Here is a 22,835-nt window from a genome sequence, read left to right on the forward strand (position 1 = left end):
TTTTCATTTTTTTGGCATGACACAAAATAATATAAAATTTTAATATCAACAGTTTTTACAGCTTTCTAAATTATTCTCTAGCATTCATTCTTTTAAAATTAAAGAAACTCTTCCAATTCTTGATTTAACAAAAGATTTTTGGAATGATGAATCTAATTTACAAATTTTAGTTAATTTTAAATATAAAAATCTAAAGTCTATATATAATCGCAATCCGAATAAACACCTTTTGGATATTTTTTTTTTTAAAAATTGTGTTTTTTCAACCATCTTTTGGATATTTTTTTTAAAAAAATCTGTAGAAAAATTAAATTGTGTGTTTTACAAAAAGTTGCTATTATTCATTGTAACGATTTTTTTTATAAAGTTGCAACTGTTCATTGTAGAGTTGTGTTTACTCGAATATTCATATCTTTAAAAATTCAGATATATTGTATTTTTGAACTGTTTTCATTTTTTTGCCAAGACACAAAATAATATAAAATTTCAATATCAACAGCTTTTACAGCTTTCTAAATTGTTCTCTGGCATTCATTCTTTTAAAAGTAAAAATATTCCTCCAATTCTTGATTTAACAAAAGATTTTTGGAATGACGAATCTAATTTACAACTTTTAGTTAATTTTAAATATAAAAATTTCATGAAAATACTTAGAATTTTTTTTTCAAGAGTTAGATTGATTATATAGTGAGTTTTTGAAGTTGGCTTCTCAATATGGTAATAAATATGTCTTCTATTTAAAAGCAGTTTATATGGGTTATTAGGTGAAATCAAGTGAAGACGCAACATTTGCGATTTTTCGTAGCACATTTTCATTTTTTTTTTGTTAATTCAAACCGTTGTATTTGTTCATTGTAAAGTTGTGTCTTTTCACTATATTTTATTTATATCTTTTCATCACAACTTTCGGTCTAATAGGTGTGTCTATTTAAATAGACATGTCTTTTAGTCCATTTTATATTGAATCTAAATAATTAAATATCTAATATTCAACGTTATTCTATAAACTAACTAAAATTTTAGAAATGATTATAGCAATAGAAAAATTTAATACAACTTAATATAGAATTTACAGTTGCGTCTATTTTAATCGTAACTTTTTGTTAAAAAATAGTTTAATATTTAAAAATAAGAATAACAATTTGAATAAATAGGAACAACAGTTGCGACTTTGCTTAGTATTTTTTTGTAAAAAAATTGTTTTTATTCCTTTTTTAAAAACTCAAACAGTTGTATCTGTTCATTTCAGAGTTGCGTCTTTTCACTATATTTGATTCATATTTTTTTCATCACAACTTTTCGTTCTAATAGGTGTGTCTATTTAAATAGTCATGTCTTTTGAACTTTCTATATATTTGTCTTTTTCATCGACAACTATAACAAATCATTTGTTGAAACCAATTTTCTGTTTTTATGTTTAATCTAAATAATTTGAATATTAATATATAATTTTCAACATTATTCTATAATCTAACTAAAATTTTAGAAATAATTATAGCAATATAGAAATTTAATAAAATTTAATATAGAATTAATAGTTGCGTTGCATGTATTTATCGTAACTTTTCGTTAAAAATTATTTAATTATTAAAATTTATACTTCTTCCGTTTCAAGATAGGATGTTTAAGGTAAATGCACACATATGAAGATAGATTATTTTTCTTTTAAAAAGTATCATATATATTGAAATATAAAAAAAGTTCAACCAATCATAAAGAACACTGTAAAAAAATGATTACAGATTATTAAAAATATATTAAAATTTGCATGCAAAATTACAAACAAGAAAGAGAGACCAAAACATCTTAGATGGAGGTATTGAACTTATGTTTTAGACGATTTGGTGGAATTTTAATATTTTAGAATTTTGCAAGATTTGAGTAAGATTTTAGAAGATCTGAGTAATTTGTTAGAATTTTTATATTAAGAAAATGAAAATGAAATGACAATGTGTGATATTTTGACAGATTTTGTGAGTGATTTTAGAATGTTTCAAAACACACTATCGTCTTTGTTTTTAACATTATTGATCATTTGCGGAGATAGAGTGATATCTTCCGGTAGACACTGCTGATTGAGACAAGGTCGGCCTCATTAGAACGATAAGCCTTGGGGCTTCAAATTTATATGCATACCAGCTCTGGGTTCGTTCTAGATCAGTGGCAAACTCCTCTCCAAGTCGTGACGGCGAGCTAATAACTAGGGTTTCGAATAGGAAGTGTCTGTTCCGGAGATAGGGTGATATCCTTCGGTAGATACGTCGCTTTGAGTTGAGGTCGGCCTTTCTGGAAAGATGACTCCAAGGGCTGACTGATGCGATAAAGACGGATCTGTGTTTCAACAGATTGAGTACGCTGCAGAGAGACGTCGATATCTCTCGGCTGACAGGTTCGATCAACATGAAAATGGGTTCTATAGAAAGATGATTCTCGGAGAGATATATATGAGTAGGTTATTCAAAACCTGGTTCGTCGTACTCAGCTGGGAAATCGATCCCGAGGCGGGCTAGTCGAAAACAGACGGATCTGTCTTTGAAGGATAGAGTATGTTGCAGAGAAACTGCGATATATCTCTGATACGAGTGGGGATTGGATCCCTATTGGGCCTGACAATTGAAGAAGAGGTTCGGGAGCCCAAGCACTACAAGAAAACATGCGTTTAGCGACTCCAATATTCGTCGCTAAATAGTCGCAAACACCTACTTTGCGACTACTAAACGACTATTTGAGATGGTCGCAAAATTGAGGCGTCTCAAAATGGTCGCAAAATTACGATTGGATTACGACGCCTTTATATAGTCGCCAATAAGCGACTCTTTACAGACTCTTTATATTATGAAACTTCGGTTGTAAACATAGTTACAAGTCAGTCGCAAATTAGTGTTAAATTGTGTGACCATTTTAAGACTTCGTATCTGTCGTCGCAAAGTAGTCCTCATATATTAGTAACCATTTTGCCACTTATCTGATACTTTCACAGAAATAAATTTGGTCGCAATTTGGTGACATTTTAGCATATAATAAACTGTTTTATCTCTCAAATTTGGAAAGAATCACAATTAATCAAAATTCAAAACCAAATCATTAAGAAAGATATCATAATCATTCAATAAACAAATAGATTAGCATAATCATTCATTATCCAAAAATATTATCCTAAAGCAAATTAAAATTTATGTTTCTTTAGAAAAGACAATGTTTATAACTTGAGTAAATGGAGAAAGGGGATGTGGTGGATGTGATGTGTCTAAGGCGGTGGTTGGTGAGTACCTGACCCGGTGGCTGGTGGTATGATGTCTTCAGGTGAAGTTGGTCGCAAGGAAGCAATAAAAGTTTCAAATCCTGGATCTTTCTCTTTCATGTAGATGAGAAGCTCGTTGGTCTTCATTTGAGATTCTTGATACTCCTTATCACGTCAGGCATTCTCAGCATCTAGATGAGCTATCTTGTTGCGAAGTTGTTCTTGAAGCTCGAGAAGTGATGGTGTTGATGGAGAAGATTCTGCATAGCTTTCTTTCCTTTTCCCTTTTCTAAGTGTCTCAACTAGAGATCCAAGACCAAAAAGGTTTCCCTTCTCATCTGTTTGAGTACACTAAAACAAAGAAAAGCAAAACCATTTCGTTAGTCAAGGCTATAAACATGTATTAATAAAGTAACCATGCGGATTATGAAAACGAAAATGTGGATTAAGAAAGCAATGCTGAGAGTACCTTAAGAAATATTTCATTCTTTTCCTCAATGCTGAGATTACGATGACTTGAACGTTCAGAAGAATTCCCTGAATTTTCTGGACCATCATCATCCACTTCACACAGTTTCTCCTCTAATGTTTTCTCATAAGCTTCAGCTACTTGTTTTGCTTTTTGATCAACAAACGATCCGTCAGCTCGAGTATGTGTCTTCATGAACACTTCTGCAAATGATACCGGACGGCCCAATTCTTCCTCCTACAAAGAAATAGTAAAATGTTAAAACCATGGAAGCAAGGTGTTTAGAGTGTTAAAATCATGGAAGCAATATTAAATTACCATTTCTTGATGAATTTTCACATATGATTTCTGACCAGCAAGGTGTTTGTGGACTCTAAGACCACCACAATCGGAGTTTTCTTAACCAAACAATCAAACACAACCTCTAACTAAATCAACAAAACAATCAATCTCAACCTACCACTAAGAGCAAAGAGAACAATCTCGATCTCAATCTCAAAACAAAACAAACAATCTCAATCTCAATCTCAAAACAAAACAAACAATCTCAATCTCAATCAAACACAACCTCTAACTTAATCAAACAAAAATAGAGTATTAGCCTCAACCAAATAATCAAACACAATCAGTCTTAACCAAACAATCAAACACAACCTCTAACTAAATCAACAAAACAATCAATCTCAACCTACCACTAAGAGAAAAGAGAACAATCTCTATCTCAATCTCAAAACAAAACAAACAATCTTACAAAGCAGTCTCAACCAAACAATCAAATAAAGCAGTCTTTCACTAATCTTAATCAAACAAAAATAGAGTCTCAACCTAACACTAAGAGCAAAGAGAAATTACCATAGAGTCTCAACGTCAGGGATGGGATCGACAGACAGAACTGGGAGATGTTGTCGGCCTGGAAGAGCTAGCATAACATCTAACAAATCTTGGTAGTCTTCTTGAGCTGGATTAGGATTAGGGTTTTCTTCTTCGGCAGGATTGGGATTAGGGTTTTCTTCTTCATAATCCTCTTCCATGTTTAGGTCTTGTTGTTCTTGTATGAGTGGAGGAACAGGAAGAGGTGGTTGAGGAGAAAGAAGCGGTGGTTGAGAACTAACCCGCGGTGATTGAGAAGCAAACCGCGGCGGTGGAGAAGCAACCCGCGGTGGTGGAGAACCAACTCGCGGTGGTGGAGCAGGAGGCGATTGTTGTGTCCTCGGCGGAAACTGGGACGACATAGTTCTATTTGAATTAGTCACGGACTTAGAGACTGATGGATTCGAGGAGTGAGACGACGTTCCGACACCACTTCGACCTCCGCGTGAAGTCGCAACATTGGAGGCCCGTTTAACTGCGGCAGAACTGGGTTCCCTTGTACTCGCACCATTGTAAACCCTAACACCTCCAGCGGATCTGCCTCCGCGACCCCTAACACCTCCAGCGGATTTGCCTCCGCGACCCTTACCAGCCATTAGAGAGAGTTGAGAAAGAGGAGAGATTTGAGATGAGAAGAGGAGAGTTTAGATCGATTTGAGAGGACAAGAGGAGAGATTTGAGAGGAGAAAGAAGAGAGATTTGAGAGGTTTTCGACACTTAGTCAAAAAATAGAAAGAGATAAAGAAACCCTAAATGGATTCTTTGCCTAGTAATTAACGAAGAGGAGTCGCAAAGTAGTCGCAAAAGAGACACATACTTAAAACAAAGGGGCAATATTATGCGCCTAAACCTTGGCAAAAAACAATAAAAATTAGACAACTAACAAATACACTTGCACATCAGTCGCAAATTAAGTTGCACAGTAGTCGCAAAGTTAATAGCAAGTTAGTCGCAAATTGCAAGAGTCGGAAAATTAGTAACAAGTCAGTCGCAAATTGTTACTGTATTGTGACTCTCCAACTTTAGTCACAATACAATTTTTTTGAATGTATCATTTTTGACCAGTTCTATTGATATCAATCAACAATATGGACTCATGATTGCCTTATAAAGTACATGAAATAGTTTATGACCTTTAAATATTGTTTTCATATCTTTGTTTTGCAATTTTCATAAAATTAAACCTTCTTATGAACTACCATGTAACTCTTTAGAATGATTTACATAGTATGAAATTTTTGTGTCTAAATACTGAAATGGAAAGCTTTGACAAAGTTTATATGACTGATATTGATCAATTCAAATTGGAAATGTGTATAGAAACATGTTAACATTTCTCTAATGTGAAATTTCAAATTCAAAAAATCGAGAGTTGCTAAGGAGTCACAAAACAGTATCTAATTCAGGTGTTAGACGCTAAACAGTCGCAAAATAAGTTGCACAGTAGTCGCAAAGTTAAGAGCAAGTTAGTCGCAAATTGCAAGAGTCGCAAAATTAGTAACAAGTCAGTCGCAAATTGTTACTGTATTGTGACTCTCTACTTTAGTCACAATACAAATTTTTGGAATGTATCATTTTTGACCAGTTCTATTGATATCAATCAACAATATGGACTCATGATTGCCTTATAGAGTACATGAAATAGTTTATGACCTTTAAATATTGTTTTCATATCTTTGTTTTGCAATTTTCATAAAATTAGAAACCTTCTTATGAACTAACATGTAACTCTTTAGAATGATTTATATATTATGAAATTATTGTGTCTAAATACTGAAATGGAAAGCTTTGAAAAAGTTTATATGACTGATATTGATCAATTCAAATTGGAAATGTGTATAGAAACATGTTAACATTTCTCTAATGTGAAATTTCAAATTCAAAAAATCGAGAGTTGCTAAGTAGTCGCAAAACAATATCTAATTCAGGTGTTAGACGTTAAACAGTCGCAAAATATGTTGCAAATAAGTCGCACAAGTGGTAGCACGTTCGTCGCAAAAAATAGGAGTTAGCAAGTCATCGATAAATAATCTTGTGACCGGAATATACGTTGCGAAATCGTTGCTAATTTGTGACTCTTTGTTTTTTTATAATATACAGTCACTGAACAGTCTCAAATTGCGATTGTTTTGCGACTTTATTTTTTCCGTCGTAAATGTGCGACTGTTTTGCTTCTTCTGTAACTTTGGTCGGGAAACAGTCGTAAATGAATCGCTAAGTGGTCGCTATTTTTTGCGACCGAATAAAGAGTCACAAGTGGTAGTCGCTAAACGCAGGTTTTCTTGTAGTGAAGACTTCTATTTCAGCTAAATTACGCTTTATGCCATTGGCTCTTACTTTTGTATTTAGGTTCCTTTGTGTTCTAGAAAACAATCTATGAAATGAATAATGAACAAAACAACTTCTAAATATCTTTCTTCTTCCTTTCTCTACCTCTAATCTCTTCTCTTATTTTCTATCTTCTCTCTAATCTTCTATCTTCTCTTCTCTTAATCAATTCTGGTTATTTGGTTAAGGTCAAACCTAACATTTGGTGCTTTCATTGAGAGTGCGTTCGATGGCTCCTACAAAACCAGTTGTAGACTCTGAGCTCGAATCTTCCGTTACGGAGACGATGGTTCAGCCGCTCTCTCTTGAGCAGCGAGTTGATTACCATGACAAGGTTCTGGAGTACCTCAGGGTGTCCCTGGAAAAGATCCTCCGCAACCAGGTCTATGGTGTCACTAGCGACTCGGTTCCACCGGGGTTTGCTAGGCCGGTGCCTGGCATACAACAACAAGTTATGCTGTCACCAGCTGTTGGATATGCGAGTGTCAATCGTGAAGGGATCTTGCCTTCCCCAGCGCGTGAGACTCAAATACAACTGACGGAACTTCGGTATCAAACACCGCTGACAGATCCAGAAGAAATTGAGATGAAGGTGAGTTTAAAACAGGAGCGAGAAATTGTTGGGCTTCAAAAAGCCAAGAACAACCTTGAACAGATGAAGGAAAATGATAACTCCTTGGGAAATTTCATCGGACAAGAGGTGGATGTTCAAATTCAGAAGGCGATTCCAACACCACAACCCACAAAAAATCTTGAGATGCAGAAGACTTCAGGAGCAAAATCTGGTAAACAAAAGCTGGTGAAAAACTCAAAAATTCCTCTTGGAAGTTTCGTCAAACAGGTTGTGTGCGTCTACACCCAGCAAGTTTCTTATGATTTTGGGATTTCAAAACTTCCTTTCTCAAGACAGTCAATGTTTCTTAAAAAGATTTTGGTAAAGAAATGTTTCCATAGAGCCCGACTTAATAGAGGAAGGCAGTGTGACTACGACTCTCTTTCTCTAACATTATGGTTTCGTGATAAGTCATCAGATTTTCTGTTGGATTTTGGAGTTGATAGTTTCGAACTGGTGGAGATTGATTTGGTACAGGAATGTCGACACGCAAAAGTTCAAAGATCTTCAGTGGAACAGTGCTATCATATTTCAAGATAAGAAGATCAAAGAAGAGGGATTTGGCTATAATTACAATTCCAGGAGACACTCTACGATCTGTTGTAAACAAGGGTACACTACAAGAGAGATGTACATTGTTAGCGCAGAAAAACTGCTATGGTAGGTATTTCACAGCAAAATCGCAAATGCTGTGATATCGACAGCCATGGTAGGTGTCACCCATACGATAGAGTTGTTTGTGTATGCTATGAATGGCAAAGATACTATAGCAATATTTTGATGTTATTATTTGTTATTATATAACACATAGATTTTTGTTATCGTAGGTCCTTATACAATAGCAATTATCTTTTGCTTTGAAATATGTTGGTGCAGCATGACTTCAATGCTATAATATATTCTTATACAATAGCTTTTGAGAATTGTTATATATAATATACTTATAGCATTTTTATTAGATGTAGTATATTGTTTCAGAACAAATTATCAGAGCTATGATATATGAATTGAATTGTTTTTTTTGTGTCCAATTATATTTGTTTCCAGAAAGCTATAAACCTGTTTAAATCTACAAACCAATTAACAAAACAAGTAGAGATTTAAATCATTAAACATTAACCTGTCTCCAATTCAACATTCAAAACAGAAGTCTACAAAGTCATTCAACATAGGTTGTAAAGTCTGAATCCAAAATACATAACATTAGGCACATATATATATATATATATATATATATATAAGTTGATTAATTAGCTTAGTCTTAACTAATTAAAACTAGCTAACTTGGACCAAAGTTTCTTCATTCCGTGCAACAAGCAACAATGTATTATATGAGTTATTTATATCACCAGCAGTCTGTCATAGGTTAAACGAAAATACAAACATAACACAAATTACTTACCTCAGTTTCATAATCTCAAAAGATGACCAACTTATCCATCCGCCAAGTGATAGATGAACCGAGTGTATCTCTCATGTACTCAATTTCATCTGATGTCCTCCAGACTGCTGCATCATCTATCTTTACTACATCAACCCATACTCTAGCTGCATTTTCCCCCAAGCGAAAAAGTGGACTTTAAGATCTGGGTCGATTGAATGCACTCGTTCTTCAGCGACAACATGCTTCTTTCCACTAATATCCAGTAACTTGCACTTCTGATGTTCCTTGACAGTTCCAGTTTTACACTACCATGTTAACAATATTAACCACTTTACAACAGATATAATAACTAGAATGCTTTTCTAAAATGATGTATCAAGAATATTTACTGGAGATCTTCGAAGAGGGGCTTGTGAAGCAAGTTGAGTTTTTCTTACAGGAGATTTTGGACATGTTGGTGGAGACTTATCAGTAGTATGTTTTGAACCTGTTCCTGAAGTTTTCTCACTACTTTCAGACATTTGGAGAGAAGATTTGTGACTTGATGCATCTGGTGCAGATTGAATGACAACTTTGCTGGCAGGCCATGCTACAAAGATTTAACACAGTCCTCAAGGTATGCCACATCCACCGTAGGCCTCCATATAAATGTTTCAGGCTTAAGCACCTTATCAACAAATACTTTGACTGCAATTGGCTCGCGAAATCTTCCCTCTTTGCCTTCAATTACAATGTTGTTGGTTCTTCCGTCTTCCATCGTCCTTCTGCAACAACTACATCATCTGCTGACAAATCTAATAGTATGCATTTATTCGGCTAATTTGTGCTTGGTCCCTGTCAAAGTCATTAACATAACAATCTGATTATGTTAACTAATCAGTCTTCCAAATAATCCTACAGCCATGATACTATAGCAACATTTAATTTTATCAGCGGTCTAATATCTTCAATTTCGAGCTCCTTTTCTAAGTTAACACACTTAGAGGCAGGCCATGCAATCATCTGTCCAACAGCTTTATCGATTGTTAACATGTTCTGGGAAGGTCTCCAAAGGAACATTTCTGGTAAAATAGCAGTTTCGACCAAAACTTTAACATCTGATGGGCCTAAGCGACAACCATTCACTAACTCCTCCGGATCAGAAGAAATAATGCGTCCCTCAGCAACATTTGAATCACCACCAGTCCAATCAGTCAAAACACACTTAGGTTGTGATTTTTTGTTCACACTCTATACAATTACCAATGAAGTACATATCAGACAGTATATAGTAACAAATAAATAATAACGCATCTTATATAAATTACTCACTTTAGCAGCTGAGTTTTCACCAACTTCAGTGTCTTGTCCTTGCTACAAATAAAAAAGCATAGTTAAATCTTGGATGCTAATTCAGCATGTTAATTAATGCATAGATAGTTAAGTGTCTAACCTTGTTCTTGAGAAGATCAATTATATTTTCCAACTCATTGACCTTTTGCTGGAGATGAACATGCTTATCTTGCAATTCAGCCATACACTTATGATTCACTTGGAGACAAGCTAATTTGGTCTTAGACATGTTTCTTCCCATTGCCCTCATTCGACCAAGATTATCAGGTCCTAACAGTTGGACGAGTGTATCGTCTGTTTCATTGGTTGTAGTTGGTGTAGTACCACTAATAATCTCAGCTGCCTTTTTCTGCAAATTACAATTTGAAATGATCACACAACGCACAAACAATACTCAAACCATCAGAGCAAGGCAAAATATCTAACTCACAATCTTGTCAGCCGCATTCGTATTCACTGGAGTACCATCTTTCTTGGTACGAGACTTTACCCAGACCTTTAGCCTTGTCACCTCTGATGGGTTTGCAGATTCCTTTTTCTAAAAAAAAAAGAATTACTAGAAAGAACAAGTATTTAAAAGTAGAATGACCATCCTAAAAAGGGATATATTTTAAAGGATACTGACCATATCTTCTGTTAGGAATCTGTTTGCGTCTTCTTTCCTTATAACTATCGCTTATAACCTAAAAGATGAATAATTATTATGTAATCTATGATATAACAAAGAAACTCATTTATTTGTAGATGCATACCTTGAATTCTTTGCTAGTTTTATATTTGACAAATTTACGCCACTCGAAAGGAGATATATTCTTAGGTCGCAGATTTATCCTCGCTTGGTTAGTATTAGCTTCTCTTATCGACTTGACAATGCTTGCTTTATATGCCCTCCATAAACATCCCATCTGCTTAAGCACTGCAACCTTTTGATACTCTTCATCTACTGCAAACCTTGCCTGCATTCATTACAGTGAAAAAAAAGTTTGTGAAAAAACGATATTTGATCAAAGTTAACTAAGTAAATGAAAATGGCATACCTGAATAGATTTCCAGAAAACTATCTTGATGTCTTCACCTACTTTGGGCCAACGATCAATTGTGATTGGAACGTGTTCTCGTACCAATGCGCCTACGTATGATGCCATCTTAACTGACCCTTCACGATAAGGCTCTCCCATCATAGTGTACTTTACTTGAACTCTGGTATTTGGATCCTTGGCGATGTCTTTCATCCGTGTTGGTCCTCGCTGTCTCTTAGTCTTTGTTTCAACAGGAACAGATAATTCAGGTTCTTCTTCTTCAGGTTCTGCATCAACCAATGGCTCTGTAATTGGATCCCCTACAGGATCTGGTAGTTGGACTCCAGGTTCTACAGGTTTTGGTTCAATAGTACACACAAATTCTATCTCCTCATCGACTTTCTTATCACCACCCTTTCTTCCACGCTTTTTACTTGTACGTGTCATGTCAACTCACCTAAAAGTTAGACACAATATACGGGTTATGATTTGTCATCAAAAGAAAACAAATAACGTGGAAGAAAAAGCACCAAAAACTAACAGACAGAAGACAAAGCACACATTTCACACATATATTCCTTCACAATCTGTTCGCTCATTTTCAGATTCATCCAAGTCAACACCAACGTCGATATCTGGTGGCAATGGCCTAATGACTGCTAATCCATCTTCATATTCTTTCTGAGTGTATCTTCTTGAAGGACCTCTCATAGCCACATACCAACTCGATGACTCATTTTCCCTTGAGTAAAACACTTGCTTAGCTTGAGAGGCTAATATGTATGGATCCCTTGAGAAAGAGACCTGACTATGATTCAAGTTAACAAGTGTGAACCCATCTTCTATCTTAACTCCATTTCCCCTTACTGCCCATTGACAACGGAAGAGAGGAACGTAAAAGACATTATAGTCCAACAATATAATGGCAGTTACTCTCCCATAGTAAGATACCAAATCCATCACTTGTGAAGTGTCCTTTGCATTAGTACTACAAATTGTCGTAGCCTCATAAAAAACACCATTATTCTGACTTTTGTTATCAACTGAGACTGTGTGAAACCGCTGCCCATTCACAAATAACCTGTATACGACCGTGCACAACTACGAGGACCATATGCCAACCATTTAAGTGTTTCCTCATGTCTGTTGGAATCAAGAGGTATCTGTAAAAAACAAAAAACAAAAAAAAATTGATTGAGGACAGACAAAACTATAGAAACAAACAAGACAAATATATTCTGATCAGTGCTAACTAGCATGTTCTTTTAGCCATGATGCAAAATTCTGAGTATGCAAGCTCCATAAACTTGATGCATCTCGTCAACATCTTCCATTCGAGTCTTGTAGATGCTGCAGATGTTCACTTGGAAGATAACAAAAAAAACAAAAAGGGTCAACGACAGCCATAATAATTGATATATATAAATAGAAATTTGTGAAATTTGTGGCACTTACTCAACATAAGGATCAACGACAGCCATATAGGCTATTTTCTTCTTCGTTTCAGTAAGAGTGATTGGAGTGCCTGCAGATATTGGACGTCCTTCCAAAATCGTGTTGTTCTCAAAGTCAATGTTTCTATCCATCTTTTCTTGAACATTTGTAGTCTTTTTCAAAAATTCACTACAAAACCGGATGCATTCTTCTGAAAGGTAGCATTCAGCAATACACCCCTCTGGTCTTGCAGTGTTTCTCACATAGTCTTTAAGAACTTTCATATACCTCTCAAATGGGTACATCCATCTAAAATGAACTGGACCACCTAGCCGAGCTTCACGTCCTAGATGTACCGTCAAATGCACCATGATATCGAAGAAAGTTGGAGGAAAATGTCTTTCAAAAATGCAAAGAGTTTCAACAATCTCAGCTTCCATTGCCAATATCTGATCCCTATCAATTACTCGCTGACACAACTGATTGAAAAATGCGCATAAGCGTACAATTGCTACTCTCGGACCTTTGGGTAACAAACCTCTAAGTGCAATTGGAAGAAGTTGTTGCATTATCACGTGATAATCGTGGGATTTCAGACCTGTAACCTTACAGTCTTGTAGTGATACGCCTCTTGATATGTTTGAGCAGTATCCATCTGGGCCTTTGAAATCAAAAAGTCGCCTACAAAATATCTTTTTCTCTCCCTTGGACAAAGACCAAACTGCTGCAGGTAAGTATGTTCTTTTTCCTTGTGTTTTAGGATGCAATTCCTTCCTAATACCAAGAACCTCCAGATATTTGCGAGCATTAAGACCATCCTTAGATTTCCCACAATGCAACAATGTTGATACTATACTCACAACCACATTTCTCTCTATATGCATTACATCAAGGTTATATCTTACGGGTAGCTCCTAGCCAACATACAAACAATAAACAAAAATAAGTCTCAAATAAAGCCTAATTGAAAATATCAATAAAATAGAACATGTCAAAAGACTTAACACACCTCCCAATAAGCTAGTCTGAAAAAAATTGACATTTTCTTCCATCTTGATATCTCCTCCTCGTCTATCTCTTCCTATCCATCTTCCTCAGATTCAATGGATAAATCCTCACTATCAGAACCTAATCCAGTTGATGCCATCCTTTTCCTCTTACATGCAGACTGTTTCAAATTACCAAAGTTATTTTTGAAAATTTTCAAGTGTTGAGAAATTTCCTGCCCACTTAATACTCTTTTCTTTCTCCCATGTTCAGCTTTTCCATCAAACCAAGACTTCTTCCACCGAAAACTATGTGTTGGTGGTAGACCCTTTCTATGGCACATGTAGACATGTTTTCTACTGAACTTCAACCACATATTGTCTGTATTTTTCCCACATAAAGGACATACCATTTTACTCTTTACTTTGCAGCCTGCAAGATTCCCATATGCAGGAAAATCACTAATCGTCCATAGCAGCATTGCTTTAAGAGTAAAAGTTGATTTACTAACGATATCATATGTTAACTCCCCATCGTTCCACATATGTTGTAGATCCTAAATGAGTGGTTCTAAGTAGACATCTATATTATTACCCGGCTGTTGTGGACCAGGAATTAACAATGTAAGCATGATGTTCTCCTTCTTCATGCATAAGTCATATGGCAGATTGTAATTTACTAACATAACAGGCCAGCAACTATACATGGTATTCTTCATGTTGAATGGATTAAATCCATCAGTGGAAAGTCCAAGCCTCAGATTTCTTTCTTCAGATGCAAATGAAGGGTATTTAGCATTCATCTGATCCCATGTGACTGAATCCACAGGGTGGCGGAGTTTTCCATCGCTACTCTTGTTATTAAAGTGTCACCTTAAATCCTTAGCCATATCCACAGACCTAACATTCTCTTAAAGCGTGGGATTATGGGGAAGTACCGTAATACTTTATGAGGGACACCTTTCTTTACTTCTCCAGTATGCATGTTAGTCTTCCATCTTGAAGCCTTGCATTTAGGACAGTTCTCAAGCGTCTGGTACTTTTTTCTGAATAGGATGCAATCATTGACACATGCATGAATCTTCTCATAACCCATATAAAAGGATTTCAAAAATTTCTTCACCTCATATAGTGATGTATGCAGCACATTATCTTCTGGTAACATATCTGGCAATGTCTCCAATAGATCATTGAAGCTCTTGTCAGACCAGCCATTATGTGTCTTCAGTCTGAACAGTGATACAATAGCTGACAGCTTGCTATGGTTGACACATGATGGATATAATGGTGTTTCAGCATCCGCAAGCTTTGCAAGGAACTCATCTTCTTTCAACTCTAAACCCTCTGCAATATGACTCAACTCATCCGTATTAGCAAACTCCTCATCCAGATATTCAGCCGCTTGATATAACCCAAAAATCTCATCATTCCACTGATTTTGATTGTTTTCACCATCAACCATTGGATTCAATTCTCCATGATGATACCAATCAGACCGCATCTTATATGCTTCATCCATTCCTCTTGGTACCAGATGATCAACTATAATACTGCCAGCGTGCCAATCTATATTACGGCAATCAATGCAAGGACATACAATCAAATCAACGTCTCCCATATCCGCAGACACAGCTCGTACAAAATTTGTAGCCCCTCTCTCATACGCAGGATCAGCTCTTCATTTTTTTTGCAGAGTTAACGAAAAAAAAACAAGTAAAGACTCCAAACACCTAATAACATCTAAGTTACATAACTAAAATTCTTACCTGCAAAGACGCACCCAATCCTTGTCCACCATTATAAGTTCTAACCTTAATTTAAACCTTTAGAACCAATTAACAAACTACTCAAACACATATAACTCAATCAAAACAATCTCTATAATTTTCTATATTTTAAACCAAGCAATTTGAAAACACACCAAAAAAAAAACAACAAACTCGATTGGTTTACAGAATCAAAGAGAATATGGTACTAACCTGTTGTGTGATAAGAGAAAGATAATCTTCAAACTCCCATTGTTATACTCAACAACACTTGCAAAACAATATAATATTACAGAATCAGTAAAATTATAACAGATCTACAGATTCAGAGAACATATGAAGCTAAAACAGATTCGATAACATATATATCCAACAAACTCGATTTTAAGAAAAATTTGCAAGAATAGACATGCAATAAGAGGAGATTTTCGACCAAATCATATAATTACATATCCAACAAACTCGATTTTAAGAAAAATTTGCAAGAACATACATGCAATAAGAGGAGATTCTCGACCAATAGATCCAACAAAGACACAAAAAATCTGTTCTTTGTGAAAAAATGATTTTCAGACGCAACAAGAAGAGATTCGGTAATAAAATCAGATTAAAGGAACAAATTAACAGAGTAAGATAGACATTTGCCTTCGATTTGAACTCAACGCTGACAAATATTGGTGGAATTAGGCCCGTCGATAGTTCCGATGATGTCGCGGCTGATTAGCTTCTACGATGGAGGTGACAGAGGTGACGGCGAAACCAATTTTAGGGTTTGAGAGAAACAATGCGGCAATTAGAGAAAGAGGGAAAAGAGAGTGAAGGCAAAAAGTTTATCTCATAGGGTTTATTGAGAAAGAGGGAAATTAGAGGGAGTGAAGGCAAAAAGTCTAATTTTTGCCTAAGTATTTGGCGGAATTATAGATTTTAGTTTCCCTCTTATTGAAATCTTATTATAGCGTTACTGAATAGCTATTATATGATAACAAAAATTGTAACTTACCTTCAATAGCAGTTGAGCAAACCGTGCTATAACAATGTGCTATCAATGTTGAGTTTTTTTTGTAGTGGTACAAAATTTCAATCTCTTCTCTCACAACTGAATACTAAGCCATTATCCCAGGACATGATTCTTAAGCATGTCTACGATGTTAGTCAAATATTGATGGAAATCTTAGCCTCGCTGCTACAGAACAAACATTGTTTGTCACTCCATCTTGAGGACAAGATGGAACTTACATGGGCGAGTAGTAGAAGGTGTGGATGGTTCGTCTTTGATAGAGGGAAAGAGGATAGAATCTCAGATGGTATTAGGTTGTGGAGCTTAATACAGAAGAATTTATAAGATAAGTCTAGAGGGGGTAATGAAATGGGATGTGAAAGAGTTGTGTGCTAAGTATAAAAAGGAGAGTAATAGGCTGCAGTTACTCTTTATTTCAGAACATGCTAATCGTATGTGGAAACCTGGTGGAATTTCAGTTGGTGAGATAAGTAGTGATGCACGACGACAATGGTATGTTGCTTATGTTTTGGAGTTCTTAAAAGGAAAAGAAGAGGGATCATATATTAGCATGGTCCTTTACAACGACATAGAGCTCATCAACCATCTAGAACAATTGGTGAGGGTTCGTCTAGTCCCTTTCATAAGGACTGGAGAAGCTCTCATAAAAGCTAGGATTCTCAAGATCATAGAGGAGTATTCTGAAAATCTTTTGGCTTCAACACTCGCTTATGGATTCTTTCATTCTCCAAGACCGCCTGAGTTGTTTCTCTTCAGAAATTGTCCAAGGAATTGGACGCCGATTGAATTACCGTTTGATCAAGACAAAGAAGTCTTAGTAATGTTAGATGGGTCTCCCTTCATTCCAAAGTTACTAGAGGACAAAGAAAAAGTGTCTACATGCCAAAGCAACTGTTTGAGCGTCAATTTCGAATGGAAGATATTGTTTATCATGTGGAGTTTGTCAAGCTCACCGTAAATCATTTGGAGAATTTCTTGGGTAGAATCGTCGTTTTTGGAGTGTCTCATTCTCCAAGGCCACCAGAGCTACCACCAAGTGAAGAAGTTTCATGGTTTATGTGTCTAACTGGGTTGCTGGAGCATTGTGCCTATAGCGAGAAAGAGAAAAGAAAGGAAGCGATGAGGGGTTGGAATGAAGTTAAAGATGATCACAAGAGTATGTCTCTTATGCACTTTTGGGTGATCACATACTTTGTGAGCATAGAATTGTTGTTGCAGGTCTTGAGCAATCATTGGATCACGAGAGGCAGAATATCATTATCAAAAGTTGATGACAAGCAGAGGGCCTACAACTTGAGGACAAGTTGGTTCTTCACTCGGGGAGTATTGATACGAGTGGGGATTGAATCCCTATTGGGCCTGACAATTGAAGAAGAGGTTCGGGAGCCCAAGACTTCTATTTCAGCTAAATTACGCTTTATGCCATTGTCTCTTACTTTTGTATTTAGGTTCCTTTGTGTTCTAGAAAACAATCTATGAAATGAATAATGAACAAAACAACTTCTAAATCTCTTTCTTCTTCCTTTCTCTACATCTAATCTCTTATCTTATTTTTTATCTTCTCTCTAATCTTCTATCTTCTCTTCTCGTAATCAATTTTGGTTATTTGGTTAGGGTCAAACCTAACAATCTCAGAAGGGATCGCGGATTGAAACGAAATTGGGTTCTACGGAAACCTGGTTTCCGGGGAAGTCCATAGATGGGTTTTTCGTCTTCCAGTTCCTCGGGAACTGCCGGGAATTCGCCTTGCAAGGAGGCGGTTCGGATGGTTGAATTTGATCTTCTGGTTTGTCTTAGCTTTGGTAATAGAGAGAAAAAACGTAGAACTCTTGGTGATGACCAGTTGCAGGATCATTACTTAGGCCAATTTAGGTGATGACCAGTTGTATGATCGTTACTTAGACTAAGCCGTGCTATAGCCAGTTGCAGAAACAAAGCTTTTAAGAATTTTGGAAATCCTTCAAAATTCCATCTTAAAGGGTGTGATTTTATAAGTCACATTTTTCAACTGAAAAAAAAAAAAAAAGTCTCTTAAAATCATTCAAAGTAGCTCTTTTGAAAAAAAGTTGTGATATTCTGAATAACATTTTAATTAAGTTTTAGAAATTATGGATTGAATAACAAGAGATTGTGAATCATTTTAAATGATTTTACACAAATGTCAAGTTCAATAACATAGGATTTCAAAAGGTTTTTAAAAATCATCAATTGAATAATTAGTGATTTTGAAAATACCTTAAAATCTTCTAAAATATAAGTTGAATACCTCCTCTTATATATTGAAACGGAGGGAGTAATAATGATTTTTTTAATTGTACATTTACCATAATTCTTCATTAAAAAACCTTCTATTTATAATACTTTAAACAATATTTTTTTATAAAGTTGCGTCTATTCTACATAATATTTTTTTGTTATAAATTTTCATTTTGATGGTTGTGTTTTTTTGTAACAATTTATGTTTTAATGTTTATGTATTCAAATTATTTTATTACATTCAAATGATTTTATATTGTAGAATTTTAAATTTTATTTACTTTTTTTCTAAAATACTCCCGTGATACATTGCGGGGGGGGGTCTGAGTCCTAGTTTTTCTAATAATAAAATAAGTTGCAAATATTAAATAAGTGTTGTTGTTTTTTTTTTTTTTTTTTTTTTTTTGCATTTTTCGCCTCAAAAGTTAGGTAAAAAAACAGATTTTATTCCCAATGGCCAATACTACTACACACGCTTACCTTGAAATGTCAATTTGGGAGACTAATTAAACAAATTATTTCTATAAAAAATCAAACAAAAGTCTTTTCAGTCTTCATTAAACAATGGAGGTGAAGCTTCTCCCTCTCCCTCTCCTTCTTCTTCTTCTTCTCCTTCACTTCCCTTTCTCATTCTCTACAATACCTCTCGGCTCTGTTATCTACCCTTCCGGTTCCAACAACCAGAATTGGCAATCTCCCAATTCCACTTTCTCCGTCTCCTTTGTTCCATCTTCTTCACCTGATACCTTCCTCGCCGCCGTTTCTTTCGCCGGTAACGTTCCGATATGGTCAGCAGGAACCGTTGACTCACGAGGATCTCTTCGTCTTCTCTCCTCCGGCTCTCTCCGCCTTACCAATGGCTCCGGCGCCACCGTCTGGGATTCTAAAACCGATCGTCTTGGTGTTACTTCCGGTTCGATTGAAGATTCCGGTGAACTCGTTCTCCTCAATAACCGGAGCGTTCCGGTTTGGTCTTCCTTCGATAACCCGACGGACACGATCGTCCAATCGCAGAATTTCACCGTCGGTAAGGTTCTCCGATCTGGTCCTTACTCGTTTCAGTTAGAGAGAAGTGGGAATCTTACTCTTAGGTGGAACAATAACACGGTTTACTGGAATCATGGACTCAACTCATCGTTAGCTCGAATCTATCGTCTCCTAGCTTAGGTTTACAGACTAATGGAGTTGTGTCCATCTTCGATTCCAATCTTCGTGGAGGAGTTAACACTGTTTACAGTGGAGATTACGGTGATAGCGATACGTTTAGGTTCTTGAAGTTAGATGATGATGGGAATTTGAGAATCTACAGTTCCGCGAGTGGGAACAGTGGACCTGTGACGGCTCATTGGTCTGCTGTTGATCAGTGTCTTGTTTATGGGTACTGTGGGAACTTTGGGATTTGTAGTTACAACGATACTGATTCGATTTGCTTGTGTCCGTCTCTCAACTTTGATTTTGTTGATGTGAATGATAAAAGAAAGGGGTGTAAGAGGAAATTGGAGCTAAATGATTGTTCTGGCAGCACAACCATGCTTGAGTTGGCTCACACTAGGTTGTTTACGTATGAAAACGATCCGAACTCGGAGAGTTTCTTTGCCGGTAGTTCGCCTTGTAGAGCTAATTGTCTTAGCAGCTCTGCTTGTCTAGCTTCGGTCTCAATGTCTGATGGGTCAGGCAATTGTTGGCAAAAACGACCTGGTTCCTTCTTTACTGGGTACCAGAGGCCATCGGTTCCGAGTACTTCTTATGTTAAAGTGTGTGGTCCAGTTGTGCCTAACACACTTTTGATTGCAAAGAAAGATGATGGTAACAACTCGAAAGTGCATTTGTGGATTGTCGCAGTTGCTGTAATAGGTGGGCTTCTTGGTTTGATTGCAGTAGAGGTATGTCTCTGGTGGTGGTGCTGCAGAAAGAATCCTCGGTTTCGAACTTTATCGTCTCACTACACTTTGCTTGAGTACGCTTCTGGTGCACCTGTGCAGTTTACCTATAAGGAGCTGCAGCGTTGCACCAAAAGTTTCAAAGAGAAGCTTGGAGCTGGAGGGTTTGGAACTGTGTATAAAGGTGTGCTCACTAATAGAACCGTGGTTGCAGTGAAGCAACTAGAAGGAATTGAGCAAGGAGAAAAGCAGTTTAGGATGGAGGTTGCTACTATTAGCAGCACACACCATCTGAATCTAGTCAGACTGATCGGGTTTTGCTCCCAGGGAAGACACAGGCTTCTCGTCTATGAGTTCATGAGAAACGGATCTCTCGATAATTTCCTGTTTGCTACTGACTCAGGGAAGTTCTTGACTTGGGAGTATCGGTTTAACATTGCGCTTGGGACTGCAAAAGGAATAACGTACCTCCACGAGGAGTGTCGCGACTGCATTGTACACTGCGACATTAAACCCGAGAACATTCTCGTGGATGACAATTACGCTGCCAAAGTCTCGGACTTTGGGCTCGCCAAACTCTTGAACCCAAAAGACAACAGATACAACATGAGCAGCGTTAGAGGAACAAGAGGCTATTTAGCTCCTGAATGGCTCGCAAATCTTCCCATAACCTCAAAATCGGATGTCTACAGCTACGGAATGGTTCTGCTAGAGATAGTCAGTGGAAAAAGGAACTTTGATGTCTCGGAGAAAACGAACCACAAGAAATTCTCGATCTGGGCTTACGAGGAGTTTGAAAAGGGCAACACCGAGGCGATCCTAGACCCACGTTTAGGCGAAGATCAAACAGTTGACATGGAACAAGTGAGGAGGATGGTTAAAACAAGCTTCTGGTGCATACAAGAGCAGCCACTGCAGAGGCCGACGATGGGGAAAGTGGTTCAAATGCTAGAAGGAATCACGGAGATAAAGAAGCCGCCATGCCCAAAGACCGTAAGCGAAGTATCGTTTTCAGGGAACAGTATGAGCACAAGATCTATGTTGGTTGCTTCGGGTGCGACTCGATCATCCTCTTCCTCTGCCACACGGTCGTTTCAGACAATGGGGATCACATCGTACGGACCGGCTTCCACAAGGATCAGTGAAGGTTCGTTGCTTGGATCTTAGAAAGTGTTTGTACTACTGTGATTACCAAATGTGTAGGTTTATTTTAATTTACTTATTGCATACGTACGTAATTGTTTAGGGACACATCAAAGCTATATATATTTATTGACCATTTTGTATCTGAAATCAACCATATGCATATTCAACGTTGTAAAATGGTTCTAAGAAAAAAATCCATAGTTTTATATGACATACGACATTCAAAGATGAACTTGAAGTCTATATATTATATAGTTGTCATGTCTCGGGGTTGAAACAAATTTAAGATCTCAATTCCTTCCAATATTGTTGCGTGTACGTCGTGTCGAGCGAGCAGGAGAAACTCGTCGTGGGAAAAAGCTCCACATTTTCCAAGTTTATAAAAACAAATCATTTTCTGTAATTAGTTAGATTAGGAACTTTGGTAATTCTTACAAAAAGGCTGTTAATTATTTTGGGTTTAAAACAACAGAATCAAAGTATTAAGTAAATTGCTATGAACTTTTTTCCTTGTCTAAACATCATCTCTTGTGATTTAGCCATTAAAATAAGACGTTCTAATCGACATAATATGATTCTAGAGACATCAAATCAAGGGGAAAAGATTAAAATAAAAATGTTATAGAATCACAAAAATGGCACCATATTCAACGAAGTGAATCCAATCTCCATCATTATTCGGTAGCCGTAAATAAATTTTGATCCTCACGAAGATATATTTTATTATTTTATAGTTGGTGTATCTCATTTTTGTTCGATCATCAAACTCTAACACCCATATAGATATCGTTAATCATTCATATAAATTTGAACGCGTCTTTGGGTTGTATATAAAGAGTGTGGGGGCAAATGAATTATATAAACAAAAATGATATAATTGAAATGTGGAATCTGAACATATACGGGTGTTGTTACTGGTTATACAACACAACACAAGAGAGATGATCAAACAGATATTCATTGAACATTGCAGTGAACAAGTCTGATACAAACACATGTTCAGACATAGAAGCAATGAACAAGATGGAGCATGTGTAACCAGTTACAGAGACAGACGCAATGATTCCTCATGAAGAGAATCAGAGAATACTAG

At 36.4% G+C, this 22,835-nt stretch overlaps 4 pseudogenes across 1 annotated transcript; 2 read left to right on the forward strand and 2 right to left on the reverse strand.

Annotated features, from left to right (window-relative positions):
- Positions 1-8,938: 8,938 nt before the first annotated feature.
- On the reverse strand, positions 8,939-11,142 carry LOC147946999 (uncharacterized; annotated as a pseudogene).
- A 678-nt stretch (positions 11,143-11,820) lies between these two features.
- Positions 11,821-15,474, reverse strand: LOC147947000 (uncharacterized; annotated as a pseudogene).
- A 3,806-nt stretch (positions 15,475-19,280) lies between these two features.
- LOC147947001 (G-type lectin S-receptor-like serine/threonine-protein kinase At1g34300 pseudogene) lies at positions 19,281-19,883 on the forward strand (annotated as a pseudogene).
- A 105-nt stretch (positions 19,884-19,988) lies between these two features.
- On the forward strand, positions 19,989-21,889 carry LOC104777418 (G-type lectin S-receptor-like serine/threonine-protein kinase At1g34300 pseudogene; annotated as a pseudogene). Its single transcript, XR_015593492.1, has one exon. The product of XR_015593492.1 is annotated as a G-type lectin S-receptor-like serine/threonine-protein kinase At1g34300 pseudogene (transcript).
- Positions 21,890-22,835: the final 946 nt, after the last annotated feature.

This window comes from Camelina sativa, chromosome 3 (genome assembly GCF_030686135.1).
Source record: "Camelina sativa cultivar CO46 ecotype springtype chromosome 3, ASM3068613v1".
NCBI lineage: Eukaryota > Viridiplantae > Streptophyta > Magnoliopsida > Brassicales > Brassicaceae > Camelina > Camelina sativa.